The sequence below is a fragment of the Bufo bufo genome, chromosome 7, assembly GCF_905171765.1.
Source record: "Bufo bufo chromosome 7, aBufBuf1.1, whole genome shotgun sequence".
Lineage (NCBI taxonomy): Eukaryota > Metazoa > Chordata > Amphibia > Anura > Bufonidae > Bufo > Bufo bufo.
This window is the reverse complement of record NC_053395.1, coordinates 56,422,632-56,446,157: the sequence shown is the minus strand read 5'-3', so window position 1 is coordinate 56,446,157 and position 23,526 is coordinate 56,422,632. Positions and strand designations below refer to the sequence as shown.

The 23,526-nt window shown below is 42.1% G+C and overlaps 1 protein-coding gene and 1 pseudogene across 1 annotated transcript in view; both read right to left on the bottom strand.

Annotated features, from left to right (window-relative positions):
- SHISA9 (shisa family member 9) overlaps positions 1-23,526 on the bottom strand; it is a 420,563-nt gene that overhangs the window by 75,782 nt on the left and 321,255 nt on the right. The gene's annotated exons all lie outside the window — the stretch shown is intronic.
- LOC121009081 lies at positions 2,698-2,821 on the bottom strand (annotated as a pseudogene).

Below are 23,526 nucleotides of genomic sequence, written 5' to 3'. Positions count from 1 at the left end.
ATGCACTGTCGGCCACCCAATTGACTAATGCCTGTACCTGCTCAGGCCTTACCATCCTTAGAACGGCATTGGGCCCCACCAAATATGGCTTTAAATTCTGGCAGCTACTGGGACCTGAGTAGTTGGTCCACTAGGACGTGTGGCTGTGGCAGAACGGCCACGTCCTCTCCCAGCACCAGAGGGTCCACTAACACCACCACGATCATGTCCACGTCCGCGTCCCTTATTAGATGTTTTCCTCATTGTTCCCGTTCACCACAATTTTGAGAATGGCAAATTTGGGAATAGTTTTTCAACCCAGAACAAAAAATGTGCTTTTACGGTCACTACAAATAACTTGACCAGCTAAAACAGTACAGATTTGGTTGAATAGAAATGTGAGGCCTGTTTTTTTTTTGCGCTGTGTGACAGGTATAGGTTTAATCACAGAATTAGACTTCTATCTGCACGGTAGCGTGTGTCTTAGGTTTTTCTGAATGACACTATCAGCACCTTCAATGTAAGATATCCTTTTTGGGATAGATTTCAAGTAGGCCTCATATAGCAGAAACTAGTTATTTTGAGAATGGCAAATTTGGGAATAGTTTTTCAACCCAGAACAAAAAGTGTGCTTTTACGGTCACTACAAATAACTTGACCAGCTAAAACAGTACAGATTTGGTTGAATAGAAATGTGAGGCCTGTTTTTTTTTGCGCTGTGTGACAGGTATAGGTTTAATCACAGAATTAGACTTCTATCTGCACGGTAGCGTGTGTCTTAGGTTTTTCTGAATGACACTATCAGCACCTTCAATGTAAGATATCCTTTTTGGGATAGATTTCAAGTAGGCCTCATATAGCAGAAACTAGTTATTTTGAGAATGGCAAATTTGGGAATAGTTTTTCAACCCAGAACAAAAACTGTGCTTTTACGGTCACTACAAATAACTTGACCAGCTAAAACAGTACAAATTTGGTTGAATAGAAATGTCAGGTCTATTTTTTAGGCGCTGGGTGACAGGCTCAACTTGCCCCTGATGTAGTATATGGCCAAAAAATAACCACACTATTGATGGTTAAATGCACTAGGGTGACACAGGCTCAGCCTGCACCAGATGTAGTATATGGCCAAAAAATAACCAGACTGTTGATGGTTAAATGCACTTCGGTGACACAGGCTCAGCCTGCAGCTGATGTAGTATATGGCCAAAAAATAACCAGACTGTTGATGGTTAAATGCACTTCGGTGACACAGGCTCAGCCTGCAGCTGATGTAGGATATAGCACAAAATACCCACACTATTGATGGTTAAATACACTTGGTGATAGCTTGTGCTGGTGCACCACAAGCCACAAAATGGCCGCCGATCACCCCAGAAAAAAGTGATCTAAAAACGCTCTGGGCAGCCTCAAAAAAGTGAGCAAGTCGATATTAGCACTTCAATGATCCACAGCTGCAGATCGATCACAGAATGAAGTCTTTTGGAGGAGTTAATCTGCCTAATCTCGCCCTAACGTCGCAGCTGCAACCTCTCCCTATGCTTGAAACAGCAGAGTGACGTGCAGCGCTACGTGACCCAAGCTTATATAGAGGCTGGGTCACATGCTGCACTGGCCAATCACAGCCATGCCAATAGTAGGCAAGGCTGTGATGGCCTCTTGGGGCAAGTAGTATGACGCTTGTTGATTGGCTGCTTTGCAGCCTTTCAAAAAGCGCCAAGAAAGCGCCGAACACCGAACCCGAACCCGGACTTTTACGAAAATGTTCGGGTTCGGGTCCGTGTCACGGACACCCCAAAATTCGGTACGAACCCGAACTATACAGTTCGGGTTCGCTCATCCCTAGTAATCTGTAGTCAGACCTGCCAAAATGTGAAGTTGCACGCAGTGCGAAAAAATATTCTAATCACTGCCGATTAGCGCAATGGCGAATATATTTATATATATTTTTTTTATCGAAAGCCCAAAGTCGTGCTCTCACCTCGTGCAACAAAATCGTGCAGCGTGCCACACAAAAATCGTGCACTAGGTCGCGGTCTATCGCAGGCCCTCTCCGAAGAGAAGAGCCCCCCACAAACCATTCCCAATCCCTCCGGGGCTGTTAAGCTCCTGCAAGGGGCTGAGACAAGTGGCAACCCTCAGCCGAAGCCAAGGGTACACCCATCTATGCTCCCGGCTTTCGCCTAGGCTGCCACCCAAGGCGTCAGCCAGGAGCTTCAACAAGGTCTGGACTCTCCCCGGAGGGAGAGCCCAAGGGGTTTGGCAGGGGGGTGAGGAACCAATATGGCCACACACACCCCCCCTAGACCTCAAGGAGGGGGTACCCGTTATGGCGCCGCAACCCTTGAAAATCCTAGTGAACACACAACGTGTAAAAGTGCACACGGTGACATAAAAAATAAATAAGTAAAATGTTTTGCCCTTAAGGCCCGGACATTCGGCCGGAATTATAAAAATTCCTCGTATCTTCAAGGCCGAAGCCGAGCAAATAGAGGTGTGTGCTAAAATTGTGAGAAAGAAAGTGCTGTGCAATGTGCCATCACTCAGTGGGTTGCCACCCCCCGTGAGTTCCGGCACCCCAGGGCACCACCCCTGGGGAACTCGCACTTTGGGCTTTCAACACAACTCGACCTAGATGGCGTCGATCCAGCAGAGCTCAAAGGTAGCTTAACATGGGCGCTCGGTACGCCATTCATGCTCCGCCACCCAGGGTTGCTGTGTGGTTTTCCGTTCTGCTCGACAACCATGGCAAGCCATGGAAGGAGTACAGCCTGGAGCGTAGCTCTACAGGACTGAAGAACAAATACTACACTTGATCTTAGCCAAAAGGCCGAGAAGCGATGGCGAATATATTGGAGCACTTGACTCTATCTGCATATAAAGCTATTGTAATGTTCTGCCATGCCAACCATTTTCTCCAGTCTCAGGAGAAACTCATTAAACTTCAAGCAGCTTGACAAATGTAGCCAAAGTGACCCACGCCTGAATTTCGCATTACGAATTCGCATTATGCGATTTTTACATTGCCGATTTTTCGCATTCAATAAAATAATTTCAAATTCTCGAAATTCGTAAATATATGACAAATATTCTACTAAATATTTGTGAAATATCGCAAATTCGAATATAGCCCCTGCCGCTCATCACTAGTGAACAGAACAATTATTTTTTTATTTTCTGTCACCAGTTATAGAGATATTACACCATGGGATGTTCTCCTTTGTATTGTCTATTAGATTTAAACAAACAGTGCAAAGGAGGCCCCCATTAGGTGACCAATAATCATCTGCAATTTTTATAAGGATTACAAGGGAGCAGGCACCACTGGGTTAAACAGGATAAAACCAAGATCTCAGAGATCATAAAGCTGGAAATTTCAAATATTTAGAAGATTCGTAATTTCTAATATTCTTGATGTTTTTTTCATCAGTAACCTCCCTTCTTGCTTGTGGGCCAATGAGAAGGCTGCAATGTCTTTGTCTGAGCTTAGCAACATCCCTATCAACCAATAGGAAAGTTGCCTACCCCTTACTATATAAGAACCTCCCCAGCAGCCATTTTCTACAGTTTTTTAAAGTTCTGAGAGAGAGCAGTGACATTGCTGTGCTCTGTGCTTTCCACACTACAGTAGATAGATAGTAAGATAGCTTATATATATAATACAGATAGTCAGTGTAGGTTAGATCCTGATATAGTGTAGCTGTTGCAGTGCGGGGTGTTAGGTAGTGTGATAGGTTCTGCTGTCCATACATGCAGACCTGCTAAAATGTGAAGTTTCAAGTATTGCGCCAAAATATTTGCATCATTAGTGCCGATGAGCGCAATCATGAATATATTGGAGCACTCTGCATATAAAGCCATTTATAATGTTCTGCCGTGCCAACCATTTTCTCCAGTCTCAGGAAATTTCTAGCAGCTTGGAAAATGTAGCAAAAGTGACCCACGCCTGTATTTTGCGCGCATTACGCGAATATTACATTGAAGATTTTTCGCAATCAAGAAAATAATCTCGAATTCACGAATATTCGCCCAAATATTTGTGAAATATCGCAAATTTGAATATAGCCCCTGCCGCTCATCACTAGTGCTTAGTAATGAATGTTGTAACGATATGTCACTTCCAGATATTGTTGTACATATAAGGTTGGAAAGACCAGCTTTTTTCCAGTTGAATGCTTGAAATCAGGTATGCTCAACCTGCAGCCCTCCAGCTGTTGCAAAACTACAACTCCCAGCATGCCCGAACAGCCTACGGCTATCATCCTACAGCAGGGCATTGTGGGAGTTGTAGTTTTACAACAGCTGGAGGGCCGCAGGTTGAGCATGCCTGCTTTAAATAAAATAGGACCAGCAACAATAAAACACAAAACCAAAGAAACACACATAATAGATTGCAGGATGCAAGAAGTATCCGCTGGCTGGAGGGGTAAGTTAGCATTCATGACAATTTTCAACACTCCACAGGGACTCGATGTACAAGCGCATGCTCAAGTCTTCCAGCATACTTCCAATATATATCTTCTAGAGTCCATAATAGTATAGGAAACACTGCAGAATCAGATTTTGTTTTCTGAGGCACACAGTGTCACCTTTGATATAAAGATATAACCATCAGGGGCATCTGAAATATATAACACTAAATACTAATGTTGAATAATCTCATCCTGAACTTTCCTCACTGGAAAGCAACATCTATTCATCTCAACCTAGTCGTTATAAATCAGATGCAATACTCCAACATTTTTTTTTTCTCTGCTGACTTACTGCTACATTTGTATACCCTGACATTTTGAGTTCTTTTATTTTCATCAAACTTTGTGACTTATCTACAAAGGCCAAAAAAAAATGTGTATATATGGAGACATTAGACTTCATATATAATATCTATTTCTATGGCAGCCCAGGATGTATGTGATCGCCCTGGTATAAAAGAAAAACACTAAGGCTGACCATACACATTATATATATATATATATATATATATATATATATATATATATATATTATATATATATATCACCAGACCTGCTAATTTCCGTAGGACCAGCCAACCATCCACCAAAATTAACCTGTATCGTCTGATTGGATCATGTTGTATTTTGCGATATGTGTCATCAGTATCATTTAGCATATTCATGTTGCACACTTTGTACTGATCGGCATTTAAACTACCGCCAGGTGAATGGAAGGTGATACTTATAAACAGATCAAGATCCTTAGAGACATTCTAGCAGAGGGCATTAGATTTGTCTCTAAGAAAGCAAAGACTTATGGTTTGAGTCTGTCCCCAAGCTCATGTTCTAAAAAGTGAACTAATGCAAGAACATGGATTAGCACTGTGGATTTCACACAAGGACTTTTGTGTCATTCACTACTCATTGTAATTTTGAAATGAAAGACTATCAATTGCAATACTACACTTACTACACCTGTATTTTTGTGAATGAAGCACTTACGCTGAGTTATAATCTTCCTATGTAGCCATGTCTCTCTCTCTGCTGTGCCTGTCTCCTTCTGCTCACTCCCCTCCACCTTCCCTCTCCATAGACTTGCATTGACATGTGTAATATGATCCTCCTGCAGAGTTGATCTGTCCTGGACGGGAATAAGGCATTTTTTAAACTAAAAAGCAATAAGCAGGGGAAGCTAGACATTTCTCACTGTTAAAACTTAAAACATATAGCAAATTTTCTTGTGGTCAGTTGTACTATTGATTTAAGCAAAATTGGGTGAAAAGTTAGTGGCCATTTAAAGTATGCATGGGTAGACATATGTCATATGTACTAAATAAGAAAATGAATGTTTCAATTTATTTTGACATTTTAGAGATGTACATAAGGATGATTTCTCTACATTTTCATTCCAAGGTATTTAACTTTTATACAGACCAATCAGAGGGGGAGATTATGTTAAGAAACTAACTAACTGGTTGTTCATGCTGAGTACCAGATTCCCTGAATGTGAATAGAGGTGAGCGAATGTATTCGCAGCTCATAAGCAATCAATAGTGTTCTGTCATCACCAGCCAGAAGGTAGTTGCAGTCAGTTGCGGCCAAGCAATGACTGCAGTTTGTGGCAGCAACTATACAGTTACACCTGATGCTGTTTCTGGGCAAGGGAATTGAAAAAATTAGTAAAAAAAAATGTACAAAACGAAATCGGAGCTTTTCATAAAAAAAAAAAAAAAAAGTGTTTTAGAGGACTGTAGAGGGTTTTACTGTATACCAATTTTCAGGGCAATTGGAGCAACTTTGGTTCAGAACGAATAGATTCGGACCCGAATCGAACTCTTTGAAAAATTACTTGAATCCAAAACAAACCAAAGCTTGGAAGATTCGCTCATCTCTAATGGTAAATCAAAGGTTGGATTTAATTTGTTATTAATTTTAAATATGACTTGTATAACATACAGCATCCTAAGGGGTTAATTCTAATTGTGATTGAGATTTCAGCTGTGAAGAACAATCATCTGATCGAAAGTGTGTTTTGAATCCCATGTAATGTTAAAGCATAGTTGGCTATGATTAAGAACCTGTGGGCTCAAAACGTCTAGTCCAGATATGCCTGTTTTTAATCCAATATAGAACATTGCTTTAATCTGAGACATCTCCGTGCTGGCTTTACTTATCTAGGTGCATCTGTTTGTTCTGCTACGGGAAGTCCATACACGGGAAGTCTGACTGGAGAGGAGGGGATAGCTGACTCAGGTCGTGTAGGCTGCACTACTGGTAGGTCCTCCCCTGGGTGGGAGTAAATGGAGGCACAGCTGCTATGATCAATAACAAAAGTAAAAAGTCTCAAAATGCTTGGAATAAAAGAAGTCAGCAATGGAAGTCAGGCAGATTACAGATATATAGTACCAGGGTGAAACAAATGAAGATGGCAAAGTCATAAGTCCGGTAACAAAGGTTGATCAGAGCAAAGTAGATGGTCCAGTAGGTGTTAAAACACGCGATTAGTCAAATAAGCCCAAGATTCTGTAATGGTGGCCTAGCAGAGCTGGGTGTGTGGTATCATAGATAACAGTGAAGATGTGATCAATAGCAGCAAGGGGAACCTGAAGTGCCATCCGGCCTTCCCCGACGTCAAAGCTCAGGGCCAATGGGGATCTGCGCCGAGACTCCTGAACGTCACGACGTGTGGGCAGCAGCTCCCCTTGGTGCACAAGCACATCGGCGTGAGTTGCCTCTTCTCTAGCATAAAAGGCCGACATCTGCAGTATACCCAACTTCCCTGGCTTTGATTTCTGGATTGGACTTGTGACTATGGTTTTTGTTTCTGGTGTTCTGGTATTGTATTTGATATCTTGGTTCTGACTCTTTGGTGTGTTTTGATTTTCTCGTTTGCCCTTGACATACTTATACTGTTTAGCCATCTGGCTTTGGACTCTTTTCTGTACGACTACTCTGTGTTTGTGCGTCTGTCACTGTTTCTGTGTCACTCTTCACATGCCGCAGTATAGGGACTATTGTCCAGTTGTGGGTCACTGCCTAGGGTGATCGGGCACGTTGGTAGGGATAGTGGGTCTGGACAGTTCAAGGCTGCACTATCCATGTTTGCATGTGATGGTAGTCATTATCCTGACACATTGGTTTAAGAATGAAAGTCATCAGTCACAGGATGCAAGCTAACAAACCACGAGCACAAAGCCTATAATTATCACTGAGACCAGGGTTTTAACATATTAAACACAACACTTTTCTCTGGTGCTGTGCATCAACTCATCCTTACTCTTCACAGATAGCACTGGTTTACAGAATGCAGAGTACATTACATTTAGAGATGAGCGAATTTTTCAAAAATTTGATTTGATCCGAATTTATTTGCTATGAATCATGTAAAAAAAGGGCTTTTTCTTGGGTGCTGAGAGCCTTTATAGTGGTGTAGAACACTGTTCCTTGTAGTAACACGCATAGGGAGTCTGCTTTGGTAGTGAAATAATACTGTGAGTCAGTATGACATGCAGATGACAGGCGTTGCTCTTAGAATCACTGCACACTTCACTTATTAGGGCAGTCACGGGGCCATAACTGATACTTAATAACTAAATTATGAACTCAGTCTTACAGGTTGATGTTAGTGCTAAGAAGAAGCACACTTCTTTTACATCGTCGCCAGCTGATTCCACATAGATGTTATCAGAACCTGTTCTATTAAACACGTATACAAGCAGAGCCCCCCGGACCGAGTCACTGTCTAATTTGCTCTTCCTCTGATCCGTCAGAACAATAACCCACATAAAACGGATCCTGTCTGTGGAGCATACGCCTTCCCTCAGTCAGCATTTGCTCAATAATCCATCAGTATTGCTAATGCCAAAAAAACAGAAGTGGATCTAAAGCAGAGATGACACGTGAAGGTAATATTTGCATGTCTTCTGTGTTTTCTACCCACTCCTGCTTTTAGCTACCAAATCACAAGACAATTCTGATGGGACCATACAGGCCTTAAAGCTGCTACACAGACAGGATCCGTTGTGCATTAAATATTTTCTTCCTTCTGACAGATCAGAAGAAAGGACAAATAAATGATGATGTCAGCCAGGCCGAAATGCAAAATAGTGGACCAGCCATGAAATGGGGAGAGTGGGAACAGCATGAGAAGTCCACAGAGTGGACCTATGACATAGTGGTGAGGTGGAAGCAGCATGAGGAGACCACAGAGTGGCCCAATGACAGGGTCTGGAGTTGGCAGCAGTATGAGGAGGCCACCAAGTGGCACAATAACAGAGTCTGGAGTTGGCAGCAGTATGAGGAGGCCACCAAGTGGCACAATGACAGAGTTTGGAGGTGGCGGCAGTATGAGGAGGCCACCAAGTGGCAAAATGACCGAGTCTGGAGGTGGTGGCATCAGGAGAAAGCCACTGAGTGGCACAATGACAGAGTCTGGAGGTGGCGGATGCAGCAGCAGCATTATGAGAAGGCCACAGAGTGGCCCAATGACAGAGTTTGTAGATGGCAGCAGTATGATGAGGCCACCGAGTGGCACAATGACAGAGTCCGGAGGTGGCAGCAGCATCAGGAGGTTGTCATTGCTTTCATGTACTTTTTGTATAGTTGTTGTTCAGAATATATATTTTCCTCACACTTTCAGATGTCACACAACCTCACATGGCATCATTCGGTTCATACAGCAAAAAGAGTTTTGCAGTCACCCATCAACATTACCGAAAAAAAAAAAATTTGAAAAAGTTGCACAATGAAAAAGTTTGTAAATGGCAGCAGTATGATGAGGCCACTGAGTGGCAAGGTGACAGTGTGGAGATGGCAGCAGCATGAGGAGACCACAGAGTGGCAAGGTGACATAATGTGGAGATGGCAGCAGCAGGATACCACATAGATGGAAATATATACGGACTATACGGACATCTCAAAAATGAACCGCTGCTCCTGACAGCAGCTCCTGGGAAGGTCATGGAGCGTCCCGGTCAACCGGCATCTATTCGCTCCACTGAAGGATTATTTTGAAAGTGTGTAGAAGCCACACGGTGCCCCCATAGTGCAGATTTATCATGGAGACATCATGGAGATTTAACCGCATATAACCGCAGCGCCTTCCGCTGAATAAATTTAGTTTTTCAACTGAAATACTCCAACAAAGATTTTACCACATATAACCGCTGCACTGACTGACTGCTACCGCTGCTACTTCTGTGATCCCCTGCTACTTCCCGGGTAGGTAGGCTACTGCGAAGCAGGTGCTCTGACCCGGGCACGTTTGGCTCCCGACCTCTTACTGCAGCCACCCTGCTGAATCCCAGCCATTTCAACACATATAACACCCAACATGTACTGAGAATGTATTTTTCTATTTGTACTGAAATAGGCCATTAAACGCTTTCAACACATATTACAGCCGCCAACGTGTACTGAGAATGCATTTTTATGTTTGTACTGAAATAAGCCACTAAACGCTTTCAACACAACCAACCCGCCGCCGACGTGAACTGAGAATGCATTTTTCTGCTTGTACTGAAATAGGCCACTAAACGCTTTCAACACATCTAACCGCCGCTGACGTGAACTGAGAATGCATTTTTCTGTTTGTATTAAAATAGGTCACTAAACGCTTTCAACACATCTAACTGCCGCCGACGTGAACTGAGAATGCATTTTTCTGTTTGTATTGAAATACATCACTAAACGCTTTCAACACATATAACTGCCGCCGACTTGAACTGAGAATGTATTTTTCTTTATGTACTGAAATACAAAATAACACATATAACCGCCGCACTGACTGACTGATACAGCCGCTACTTCCGTGAACCCCTGCACAACTACTTCCTGGGCAGGTAGGCTGCTGCGAGGCAGGTGCTCTAACCCAGTCACGTTTGGCTCCCAACCTCCCACTGCTGCCACCCTGCTGACTCTCCGCCGACGTGAACTGAGAATATATTTTTCTTTTTGTATTGAAATAGGCCACTAAATGCTTTCAGCAAAAAAAAATGCACCAGTAAAGTACGTATATATTTTTCTTTCTGTACTAAAAAAAGGCCACGGAACGCTTTTGCCACAAATAAGTGCACCAGTGAAATGCGTATATATTTTTCTTTTTTTACTGTAATACGCCCCTATACACTTTCAACAGAAATAACTGCAGAAGTGAACTGAGCATATATTTTTCTTGTAGGACTGAAATAGGCCACTATACACTTTCACCAGAATTAACTACAGAAATGCACTGAGAATATATATTTTTCTTTTTTACTGTAATACGCCCCTATACGCTTTCACCAGAAATAACTGCAACAGTGAAGTGCAGATATATTTGTCTTTTTTTTTTACTGAAATACGCCCCTATACGCTTTCACCATAAATAACTGCATCGTATATATTTTTCTTATTTTACTGAAATACGCCCCTATACGCTTTCACCATAAATAACTGCAACAGTGAAGTGCATATATATTTGTCTTTTTTTTACTGAAATACGCCCCTATACGCTTTCGCCAGAAATAATTGCAACAGTGCAGTGCGAATATATTTTTCTTATTTCACTGAAATACGCCCCTTTACGCTTTCACCAGAAATAACTGCAATAGTGCAGTGCATATATATTTTTCTTTTTTTTACTGAAATCCGCCCCTATACGCTTTCACCAGAATTAACTGCAGAAATGCACTGAGAATATATATTTTTCTTTTTTACTGTAATACGCCCCTATACGCTTTCACCAGAAATAATTGCAACAGTGCAGTGCGTATATATTTTTCTTATTTTACTGAAATACGCCCCTATATGCGTTCACCAGAATTAACTGCAGAAATGCACTTAGAATATATTTTTTCTTTTTTTACTGTAATACGCCCCTATACACTTTCACCAGAAATAACTGCAACAGTGCAGTGCGTATATATTTTTCTTGTTGGACTGTAATATGCCCCTATATGCCTTCACCAGACATACCTGCAACAGTGCAGTACGTATATATATTTCTTGTTGTACTGAAATACGCCCCTATATGCTTTCACCAGAAACAACTGCAACAGTTCAGTGCGTATATATTTTTCTTTGTTACTGAAATACGCCTCGATACGCTTTCAACAGAAATAACTGCAGAAGTGAAATTTGTATATATCTTTCTTGTAGTTCTGAATAAGATACTAAAGCATAAGCCTCTAAAGGCTTTTCGACATAAGACTTGCAGCCCAATAACGAAAAGCTTGAATGACAGAGCTGTCTAATGACTATTTGGATCCCCAAATAATCATTTCCTGCACTTGTAAATCACTTTCCTATCAAAGTCTCTAGCGCCTTCTGACATCTCTACCCGCACTAAGATGCTGTGAAATGATCCCTCCATATCCTTTCCCTGAACTTATAAATCCTTTTTTCTGTCTTTTTTTTCCCACAATCGATTTTCCAATAGCTGTCCCTAGCACCTTCACACATCTGTCCCCGCACTCTGAATGCTGGAAAATGTCAGAATCTAAAATGGCTGCTGTATTTATAGGGCTATTACATCACAGGGCTGGCTGGCTGCTGATTGGCTGCATGCAGGTATGTCAATCAGGGTGATCCCGCCTTCCCAGAGTTCCTTGCCCCATGTCCTCAGTCCTCACATGTGTAGCCACCATTTTAGGAAAAATGCAATTCGTTACCACGAAGCGCGAGGGAATTCACATTCGTTGCTAATCACATTTTTCCTGAAATTCTAAATTAATTCCACTTCATCAGCTTCGATTCGCTCGTCTCTAATTACATTGTTGTAGACCAAAGTGCAACTGGATTCCACTGCGTAACCTGTGGTGAGCAGTTTGATGTATGCTCTGGAGCATTTTCTTGTAGAAAAGCAAGTCCTGGTTAGACACTCAAGCTTGAATTTGTTTTGCCAAGATAACACTTAATTTTATAAACTAAACTTATTATAGTCCTGTTCTACATAACTCATCCCTCCACAGTTGGACATTTTACATCCGAAGGCAGAAAGTAACCAATATTTATATTTTATAAGAAAGGTTTTCAGCAATCATTTCGAGCAGTTTTTCAAGTATGTCCATTAGGAGGCACTGACCTCCAGGATATATAGTTTTCTATGATGTTATTCTGTATTTTCATGTAAAGTTCTGAGAGTTTTTTTCATAGCACTGAAAAAAGTAAATCCAGCTCACCTTTTTTCTACCCTTAGTGCACGCTTGAATTTCTTAGCGAATAAAACATCCAGCACAAACCGATTCTTTAAAGTCGCTTTGGTCTTTAATCGTGTTCCTTAAAAATACATCTAGTGAACACAATCTTTACTAGCCCCTCTTGTTAACGCGTTTTAAACATTACAGTTCTTATTCGTAACCATATTTCATAGCAATCCATTCATTAATATGAATATATACAGTATATACACTCCTCAACATTGAAAATGGAGGAAGTAGCAGGTGTCGCTAAGATCTGCTCATGATCAAATACTCAAGCACCTAGCTCCAATCTGTTGAATGTGGGAGGGGCATAAAAGCCCAATAGAAAGCCAAGTCTTTTAGCGGTATGAAACCTCAAAAATTGGATAAAGTTGTGTGACATGATTGTGAGATACCTCTTGGTCATCGAAATGCCACTTATTGCCACTTGTCACAAACTGAGAAGGACAGAATCTTTGACCTGAGAGACCTTGGTTTATTACTCAACCCACTCCTAGTCCAAGATGTCAGTACTGTTCAATGTTGTGTGTCCCAATGTTTGGGACATTAATGATGAACTTGAATGACAGCAAGAGATGCACAAAGGTAAATCTCTGCATGGATGGATTGTCTCATTAGAAGAATGGTGTATCTGTACCGCATATAAAATTGGACATCACATCCCAAGCAGTGATGGCCAGTTCGCAGTGTTCACCAGCAAACACATGTGGGCTGCCATCTTAACTCACAAGTCCGGCGATGCACAGTTAAGCCCTTACCTGTGCCTGTGTCGCGAGCCGGTCTGAAACAAATGCGGTCACCGGGAGCAGGCAGTTCCGAGAACAGCCGCCGGGGGTCTTCATCGGGCTGTTCTCGGAACTGCCTGCTCCCGGTGACCGCATTTGATTTCTGACCGGCTCGCAGCACAGGCAAAGGTAAGGGCTTACCTGTGCATCGCCGGACTTGTGAGTTAAGATGGCAGCCAACATGTGTTCGCTGGCGAACACTGCAAACTGGCCATCACTGATCCCAAGTCTAGTTCGCCAAACAGTGTATACAAGAACCATCGGAAGGCATCTGCATGACACTGGGCTACTAGCCAGACGTACAGTTGTTCCACTGACCTCATAATACCCCGATCAAAGACTTTCATGGTGCATAGCAAGATAGCAGTGGAGTGGAATGGAGGTCTGTTCTTTTCAGTGATTAGATTGGCCTGGAGACCATGTGGGCTACGCAATGAAGAGGCCTTTTCAAGGGATTATGTTGTAGGGTGTCATAATATACGGTAGCCGGGCCCCTCTAGTCTTCATTTCAGATTTCATTGCCATTTCTCCAAAGTGTAACCATCCTGTGTGGCCTAAATTTGCTAACATGGCCTGCAGCGTCTCCAGACTTGCCTCCCATTGTGCACATCTGCCTCTTAATGGCAAAGGAAGCTGGCAGCAGTTGATCTTGGTGATTTGCATGTCCAAGTACATTCAGCATGGCACAACATTCCTCAGACAACCACTTATAACCTCATTGATAGCGGGCCAAGGCATGTAAATGATGAGGAGACCCAATACTAAATAAATTGAGATGTTTTTAATATTTTGTTTCCATTTTCAAACTGTTTGCCTATAATTAACATGTCGATCAATCCTGTAATTTCCATAATTCCATGACTTTTTCCATTTCAACATTGAAGAGTGTATAAATAATAGATTGATATTGTAGATAGATACACTAATGACCTTTCTAGCAAATGGACACAAATCAGACACCACTAAAGAACAATACAATGGACTAGGACAACATAATAGGTCAAATACAATAAATAAGTGCAATATATATATATATATATATATATATATATATATATATAGTGGGGTTTCGCTCTAGTAGATAAAGCATCTAAACTGAATAAAGCATCTAAACTGACTATACAGACGTGCAGAGCTGCACCCAGGGATCCCCCTGCACTTACTGTTATCCCCGGGCGCCGCTCCGTTCTCCGGTTATAGCCTCCGGTATCTTCATAGTTAGGCTCAACCCAGGGGAACCTGCCGGCGTCTCTTTCTCCTATGCTGTAGCGCTGGCCAATCGCAGCGTTCAGCTCATAGCCAGGCTATGAGCTGAGCGCTGCGATTGGCCAGCTGCTACAGCATAGGAGAAGGAGACCGCAGCAGGTTCCCCTGGGTGGAGCCTAACTATGAAGATACCGGAGGCTATACCGGGCGAACGGAGCGGCGCCCGGGAATAACAGTAAGTGCAGGGGGATCCCTGGGCGCTGCTCTACACGTCTGTATAGTCAGTTTAGAGGTTTTATTCTGGTGAAAGGTCCTCTTTAACATCTATATATTTTACAACTGCCCAGCCCACTTTATCCACATGTAAATTCCAGGCGCTGCAGGATTACAGACAACTTTGTAATAATTATGCAGCACGGGCAGTAACAAAAAATGAGTCAAGGTTTGTGTCACTTACAGCACTAATGTAATTTCCTGTTATTCTAGAAGAATGCACAGCTCATGCCAAGCAAACTGTATGATAAGGGATGCGGATAGACAACCTCATGCATGAATACCTAAGGATGTCATGGTAAATGAACAGAATGATTGAGGGTCCACAATAACGTAGGAAATGAAGCGCTTCTGCCTCGATCATGACATTGCACACTGAAATGTTCCAGGATTTTCTCCCAAAATCAACTTTATTTTGCACATTTAATTTCTTTATAAATAGGGGTTATGCTTTTCTGTCTTAGTGGTGGAATATATAATTCCAGTATCCTACCTTGCAAAGAAGTTTACATATCAGCTATCTAATTTATTTATTTTTTCTCTCTCTTTATTGGATATACCTAGCAGTCTAATGGCTGCTGCAAAATGATTGCACTGTGTTCCACAGCAATGAGCTGAATCAAGGTCTCAAGCACCTAGCCCTATAATCTACACACATTGCACATTTGTATGCAGAAAATTCACATGTAAAAAGCATGAAAACTGAAAAAAACATGAAACATGTAAAAAGCATGAAAATGTTTGTGTTTTGTTACATTACAACCTTAAGTTCAATGTTGTGTTAATCTGAATTTTATGTGATGGATCCGAGCACAATAGTCTAAGTTGGTGAAGTCAAATGAGAAAAATATATAAATACAACTATTGTTTAGAAACAGAAAGCAGAAAATTTGCATTGTATTCACGCCGTTTGTTAGGAAGCCCATAAAAAGCTTTGGTGCAACCAATTACCTTCAGAAGTCACATAATCTGTGAATTGATGTCCACCTGTGTGCAATCTAAGTGTCACATGATCTTTCATTACATATACACACCATTTTGAAAGGCCCCAGAGGGTGCAACACCTAAGCAAGAGGCATCACTAACAAAACACTGCCATGAAGACCAAGGACTCTCTAAACAAGTAAGGGACAATGTTGTTGAGAAGTATAAGTCATGGTTAGGTTATAAAAAAAATATCAAAATCTTTGATGATCTCCAGGAGCACCATCAAATCTATCATAACCAAATGGAAAGAACATGGCACAACAGCAAACCTGCCAAGAGACGGCCGCCCACCAAAACTCATGGACCCAGCAAGGAGGGCATTAAATCAGAGAGGCATCACAGAGACCTAAGGTAACCCCGGATGAGCTGCAGAGTTCCACAGCAGAGACTGGAGTATCTGTACATAGGACGACAGTAAGCCTACTCTCCATAGAGTTGGGCTTTATGGCAGAGTGGCCAGAAAAAATGCCATTACTTTCAGCAGAAAACAAAAAGGCACATAGTGAGTTTGCAAAAAGGCATGTGGAAGACTCCCAAAATGTATGGAGGATGGTGCTCTGGTCTGATGAGACTAAAATTGAACTTTTCGGGCATCAAAGAAAACGCTATGTCTGGCACAAACCCAACACATCACATCACATCACCCAAAGAACACTATTACCACAGTGAAACATGGTGGTGGCAGCATCATGCTGTGAGGATGTTTTTCAGCAGCCGGGACTGGGAAACTGGTCAAGGAAAGATGGATGGTGCTAAATACAGGGATATTCTTGAGCAAAACCTGTACCACTTTTTGCGTGATTTGAGACAAGGACGGAGGTTCACCTTCCAGCAGGACAATGTCCCCAAACACACTTCTAAAGCAACACTTGAGTGGTTTAACCCTTTCAGGACTGGGCCATTTGACCCGAGCACTTAGAGCCATCAGGCGATTCACAGAATTAGGAAACGATTGGCTGTGAAAATGAAAAATAATTTTTTTTTCCAGAAAAAGTTGCTTTACACCCACATTTCTAAGTTTCAAAAGGGGAAACAGGACAAAATGCACCCCACATTTTGTTCACCATTTCCCCCTGAATACACCAACACCCCATATGTGCTCAAAAAATTATGTATGGATGCATGGCAGGGTTCAAAAGGGAAGTAGCGCCATAGGGCTTTTGGAGGACAGATTTTGCAGTATTGGCTTTTGGGAGCTATGTCGCATATAAAGACACCCTGAGGCCCCCTAGAGTGGAAACTCCCAAAAAGTGACCCCATTCTGGAAACTACACCCCTCAAGGAATATTTCAAGATGTACAGTGAGAACTTTGTCCTCAACAGTGATTCATGGAATTGACTGTGAAAATGAAAAATTAATTTTTTTTCCAGAATAATGAAATTTAGGCCCAAATTTTTCACTTTCACAAGGGGGAACTGGAGAAAATGTACCCCGTAATTTATTGCCCATTTTCTCCTGATTACAGCAATACCCCATATGTGGTTGTATACCCCTACATGGGCATACCACAGGGGTCAGAAGGAAAGGAGCACCAAATGGCTTCTGGAAGGCAGATTTCACCGAAATAATTGACAGGCGCCATCTTGCATTTGAACACACCCTGAGGTACCCCTAGAGTGGAAACCCCAAAGAACTTAACCCCTTTCCGGAAACTACACCCCTCAAGGAATATTTCAAGGTGTGCAGTGAGCATTTTGACCCATCGGGCTTTTCACAGAATTAGGCCTCTTTCACACGATGGTTTTTTTTTTTTCGTTTACGGACCGTTTTTTGCGTTCCGTATACGGTCCGTATATGGAACTATTCAAGTCAATGGATCTACAAAAAAAAAACAGAACACATACGGAAATGGATCCGTATGTCTTCCATATCCGTTCCGTTTTTGCGGAACCATCTATTGAAAATTTTATGCCTGGTACAACATGCGCACCAGAACTTCCTGAAGTACTGGGACCCTCCCTGGCCTGGGTTTGAAAAATTAGGGCCTTGATTACCACCTCTTCGAACTGAAGGAAAGTTCCTCTGTGGCCTGCAGAATGAAATAGCACGTATGCATTGGACATTGCCATCTGTACAATGTGTACGGCCAGCTTTTTGTACCACAATTTTGTTTTTTGTGTGGCGCTGTAGGGCTTCATAAGTTGATCTGCAAGATCCACCCCTTCCATGTGCCTGTTGTAGTCCAGGATGCAAAATGGTTTGGGGGTAGTGGTTGTGGTACCTCGAAAAGGAGCAGGGGAGCTGGTGTTAGTGTGGATGGTGGTCAGTACAAGGACATCCCTCTTGTCCTCTTACTTAACCACCAGCATGTTATCATGGAGGAGAGCCCTACTTTCATCCATTCTCAGTGGTTGCCCTACGAGGGATCCAGGGAGCCCTCTCTGATTTTTGCGCACTGTGCCGCAAGCCACAGTAGCTCTGGTAGTTAGCGACCTGAATAGGGGTATGCTGGTATAATAGTTATCCACATAAAGGTGGTAAACCTTATCCAGCAGTGGGTGCAGTAACTCCCACACAATCTTCCCACTAACTCCTAGGATGGGGGGGTCATTCTGGGGGTTCTATCCGGGAATCTCTCCCTTTATAAATGCAGAATTTGTGGGTGTACCTGGAGATACTCTCACAAAGTTTGCATATTTTTATGCCATACCTCGCCCGTTTGCTAGGCAGGTAATAGCGGAATCTAATCCTCCCTTTCAACAGTAATAGGGACTCATCTACACAGAAATTTTTATCGGAGTTGTACACCTCAGAAAACTTGGTGCTGAAGTGGTCAATGACAGGCCTAACTTTGAACAGACGGTCAAATGTTGGGTCGTTTTGGGGTGGGCACTGTGCATTGTCATTGTAGTGTAGGAATTTCTGAATTGAAACAAAACGATTCCTGGGCCGCCTTCTAGAGGGTCCCTCATCAGAGGATGATGATGAGGGGGTAGAGGAATAGAGGAAAGTGGCATCCGGCATCTAATAAATTTAGAAGAAAAGTTGTAGAAAAAAAGTATTTTCTGCACAAAAAAGTCTTTTCTGCACAAAAAAGTCTTTTCTGCAAAAATAAAAGTTTTTTGTCTTGTTAGATTTGGGTGTGTTTGGACACTCTGTTGCACCTGGTAACCTCCATCACATGGTCTGGTATAGGTGTGGCTCACGGCCTGGCCTCATTCACATTGCACTGCCACAGTATTCATGCTGGGCCTTTGTGTGGAGGCTTGGCTGTGTGCTGAATTACAACACCCCCAGACTGTGTTCACACCATAGTTAGAGCAGCGGCTAGGACCCTCTGCCATGCTGAGTGACCGTGACGTGGTGCAGTGATGGGCTCTGATATCTTCCTTACTGGAACATATTGGCGGAAGTCTCAGCTTTTAATACCTGCATGTATGACTCTCCTGTTTAGTCAGTAGCATTTCTTGTTGGTGCAAATCCTCTCTTTGTTTCCTACAAAATAAAAGTCATTTCTGCAAAAAAAATGTTTTCTGCACAACAAAAAGTCTTTGCTGCACAAGATAAAGTATTTTCTGCAAAAAAAAAAAAAAAACTTGCAGTGCAAACTGAGCAGACACAATCAGTAATGGACACTACTGATTGGTGCTCAGTGGTTGCAAAATTCACGTTCGCAGATGGTGCGTTCATGCAAAAACCTAAACTGCCACTAACTGAAATTTATCTATATATATACTAACTGCTCTTTTTTCACACCAAAAAAATTAAATTAAAAAACCTTCAAAAATGTGTAGATGCTACTGAGCACACTCCTGATTGGTGCTCTGCAGCACACACGCACGCACACAGATCGTGTGTGTGTGCAAAAACTGTAGTATAAAAATTCACTACAGTGAACACTGGCTAAAAATTTAACATATATATATATACACACTTTTCAAAGAACGAGGCAGCACTTCCAGATTTCGATGACAGGGTGAAGACCCCAAACTTTATTCCTCAGCAATGTTTCAGCCTACTCAATGAGGCCTTTGTCAAGCTTGACAAAGGCCTCATTGAGTAAGCCGAAACGTTGCTGGGGAATAAAGTTTGGGGTCTTCACCCTGTCATCGAAATCTGGAAGTGCTGCCTCGTTCTTTGAAAAGTACATATCGTGGAGGAGAAGCCGACCTCTGTGAGGAATTGCACCCAGTGCACGCTGTCTGACTGTGCTGCTGCGGTATTTGCTATTATATATATATATATATATATATAGGCTTGAGAAAGGCTTCATTTTAGAGCCGAAGCGTTGCGTCACCAATAGGTGAATAAACCACTATTTTCCACATTATCCTGGAGTGTTGCTCTATTTTTTTGAATGGACTTTTGGGTAAGCTTGCCCTTTTGAGCTTGCAACTCCAATATTGTTTATAGGTTGGTGCTGCCTTACTTTTTCTATTGTATATATATAGAAATATAGAACTCTATATATATATTTATATAAAGCCCTAACTTCCAGTTCTTTTTTAACAAAAAATAAATAAAAAATTGGTAAAAAATTCTGCACAAATAATCCCCAGGTGTTGATCAGGCAGGTACGCACTGAACAGCACTTGGCGATCACAGCTCACACGCATAAAAAGGGGTGCAGAGCCGGAAAATTGTAAAAAAATAAATAAAAATACCTTTTTTTCAGCAGGAAAGGGATTAAATCGTTGGTGTGCACCACAAGTCCCAGCAAGCCAACAAACAGCACAGAGAAGCACCAAACCTGCTAAAATGGCTCCATGCAGGGAAGTTCTCCCTTTTCCTTTGCAGCTATAGCGCTGCCATTGGCTGGAGCGTTGTTCCAGCCAATAGCAGTGCTGGCAGGGGACCCAAAACACTGATGTCCCCTGCCTCACCTCGGAGGTGACTGGTGCTGACTTATTCAGCACCTGCCACCTCCCCATGACCTCCTCCCGACCCTCCCCGATGCCTCTGACAGCTTCCTGCACTGCGATGTGCCAGTCTCATTGATCGGCCAATCGCAGCGCTTAGAGCTGCAGGGGGCGGTGCAGCACCATGCTGCCCTTACCCGGCATGGCTGCCTGCCGGTAAGAGAAGGCACGTTGTCGCGATTCCCCCCCCCCCCCCCCGATCCTTCTCCAGAGCCCCGCGGACCTTGTGCCATACATGTATGGTGCTGGGCGTTAAGGGGTTAAAGGGAACATGTAAATGTTTTTCAATTGCCTAGTCAAAGCCCAGATCTCAATCCAATAGAAAATCTGTGGTCAGACTTAAAGATTGCTGTTCACAAGCGCAAGCCATCCAACTTGAAGGAGCTGGAGCAGTTTTGCAAAGAGGAATGGGCAAAAATCCCAGTGGTAAGATGTGGCAAGCTCATAGAGACTTATCCAAAGCGACTTGGAGCTGTGATTGCCGCAAAAGGAGCTCTACAAAGTATTGACTTTAGGGGGGTGAATAGTTATGCACATTGACTTTTTCTGTTATTTTGTCCTATTTGTTGTTTGCTTCACAATAAAAAAAAAAACATCTTCAAAGTTGTGGGCATGTTCTGTAAATTAAATGATGCAAATCATCAAGCAATCCATGTTAATTCCAGGTTGTGAGGCACCAAAATACGAAAAAAGTCAAGGGGGGTGAATACTTTTGCAAGGCACTGTAAATCCACACTATCCATTGTGAGGTTTATGCGTTTTTTTGCATGATTTTTGTTGCGTTTTTTTATTTTATTTTACCAACCCCATTACAGTCTATGGGGCAAACCACTATAGATAAGGTGGGGAATCTCACAAACCATTGACATGCTGCAGATTTTAACGACAAGCCAGTTTCCACACACACAAATTCCATAATGTCTACATGAGAGTTGGAAAATCTCATTCAATTTGGTGGTACTGTATCATGCTGCAGTTTTTCTGCATTAAATTCAGCTGCTTTGAAACTACAACTCCCAGCATGCACACTGTACTTGTGACCCCCACAAAAGAGAAAGGAGGATTCTAGGAGTTGTAGTTTCAGACCAGCTGGAGGTTGCTGATCCCTGGCCTACAATATTGAGGTATGGAAGTGCACAATACAGTTTGGTGCAATGTTCATGTGTGTTTATCCTAAAAAAAAGAACAGGTGAGGGTTTTATTAAAATCGCACCCACTTTGCTGGTAGGTAAACACTATGGGCCAGATTTATCATTAGCTCAAGTCAGAATAATGGAGTGAAAAAGTTGCAAAAAAATGCGCAAACGCTAAAACTGCGCACAAATTTGCGACTTTTTTCTGCTCTGCACTATGCTCGCCAGTTTTCTGAAAGTGGGTGTGTTTTCTTATGTAAATGAATCTCTAGACAGATTTACTATTGGGACTATTTAAAAAGTCGAAAAAAAAAGTCACAAAAAAATGCGCAATTTCACTCCAGTGAGGACCAGACTTTTTAATAGAACATGCAACTTTTTTGTAAAAACGTGCGACTTTTTCATAAAGATGTGCGACTTTTGTAAAGCTGCTTACTGACGGATAAACTACTACCGTCAAACCACATTTATTACAGTCTTAAAGGGCCGATCATAAATCTGACTTGGCTAAAACTGACTTTAGCCATATGTGAAAGTGGAGTGAGCGGTCAGAGTCATGATAAATCTGGCCCTATGGATCTGCAGCCACAGATTTGTGGGCGGCATATCTGCAACGTTTATGTCCCATGTGGAAGTACCCTAATTTTCCTATGTAGCTATAAGATTGACCTCCAAAATCAGTTCCTCTTCCCTAGTCACCCCAGTCCGACACTCATTTTTGTTGATGATTTTTGCAGACAAATGTTACTTTAATATTATGCAAAAGACCTAAATCCACAATGGAAGTATCAGTATTCAAAGGCACACAGACAGCCTATTTCCGATGCAATTGATCACTGGATAAACAACGGGACTTCATCTCCAGTCGGACTTCTTGTCTCCTAAATATTAGCAAGTCAACCCAACGTAGTGAAGTACCAAAAGGATTCTTATGATCATGCTTTTTTTTTTATTGTACTTACAAAGTTTAAAACAAATGAATGCATATAAAATCCAACAGTGCGGCTTTTTCTCCACCTGCCCTATTTGTATTTTTTGAGTGTGTGTTGATCATAAAATGTTACTTTTAAAGTGCATTACAAAATTCGCAACATACAACAAATAAGTGTTTTGGGGGGCATTCTTATGTGATGTTTGAAAATTTTTAGAAATACATTACATACAATACAATTGGGAAAATTATGGCTAAAACGCTTGCCACTTTTTACAAGCCAAAACAATGCCCACAAAAATCTTAAAGGGAACCTGTCATGGGTTTTGCTAGATGGCCGCTAGCATATCCGCAATACCCAGTCCCCATAGCTCTGTGTGCTTTTATTGTGTAAAAAAAAAACGATTTGATACATATGCAAATTAACCTGAGATGAGTCCTGTCCCTGAGATGCATATGTATCAAATCGTTTTTTTTACACAATAAAAGCACACAGAGCTACGGGGACTGGGTATTGCGGATATGCTAGCGGCCATCTAGCAACCCATGTCCTCAGCTCTATACACAAAATCCCGGTGACAGATTCCCTTTAAAGAGGACCTTTCACCGCTCCTGACATGCATGTTTTACTAACTTCACGCATTCCCCATGTAATAACGATTCTGGAGCAACTATTCTTATGGCTCTATGTTGTGCCATTCCTTTATTATTTCTACTAGAAGTTATGAGTGAATTGCT